Below are 1,188 nucleotides of genomic sequence, written 5' to 3'. Positions count from 1 at the left end.
GTCATTTCAGTCTTCGATCGATTTCAATTTGCATTATGGTCCAAATTTAATTCATTACCGATTCAATACATCAAATTTTGTTGACTTCGATGTTTAGCTTTGCATTATTGAAATTTTAGACTTTTGACTGAAAATCGGTAAAGACAATATTCAAATAAAGTGAAAAATGCAAAATTTCACCAGAAATGATCGAAAATACGTATGAAAGAAGGCGTCAGAAGTGATAGTTACCAACAAATTTGTGGAATTATGAAATTATATTAGACTTTGAATCGGATCTAAAATGGTCAGGGTGCCATTTCAGGATTTTATTTGTGCGGGAAGCGGACAGTAATTTTAAATAAATTTTTTCAGTCATTTCAAATTTTGGTATAATTCGACAATTAATGATTTAATTGTGTGTGCTTGCCAGGAAATGGAACTAGCAAATGTTTAGGGTTTCAGAAATTTTTCGAAACACTTTAATGATTCGAATTTTAGACGAAACGTTATCCAAACTATCTTGCCTAAAAATTTCTTCACCGACAGAATATTCCCTTTTTGCGTATGCTTCAAAAAAACCATTACAAAGTGAGTTTTCCATTTTCTTAAATTCTCTTCCAGAATCGACTGAACATTTCGGGCTTATGAATTTCGTGAGATAATTGGAAGAATGCAAAGATATGTTTAATGCAAAGATATGTTTATGCAAACATAAAGAACCTAAACTGGAAAAAACTAACATCACTGAGAAGGATTACTTTGTTGTTCTGCAGAGAAATCACAGACTAATCCTTCTTTCTTAACAATTTCTCTTATACTGATAAATTTTCTTTTTAAAGTGCTCTGCAGATTTCTACCGATATTATGTGAATTATCTCATTGGGACCGATTTTTTATCCAAATATTTGCAATTTCATCCACCCGTTACGATTAAGCATTCCATCACGACCAAAATTCCTTCCAAACAACAAAGGATAATTTAACTTCTCACTGTAACGGTCGTCCTGTTGCGCACACTTAGAGATTTCAACTTGAGATTCTGATGAAAGGAAGAAAATCATGGTCGAACAATTTAGAGAATTCCAGAAATTCCTGAACAATTAACTTGCTGATAATCGCCATCGGCCAGATTCCCAAATCGCATCTTTTTCTTGAAGGCTCAAAACCTGTTCTCCCATCCAGTTCCCGGATTCCTCATCAACCTTG

This window comes from Loa loa (assembly GCF_000183805.2).
Source record: "Loa loa unplaced genomic scaffold supercont3.811, whole genome shotgun sequence".
Lineage (NCBI taxonomy): Eukaryota > Metazoa > Nematoda > Chromadorea > Rhabditida > Onchocercidae > Loa > Loa loa.
This window is presented reverse-complemented; position numbering follows the sequence as displayed.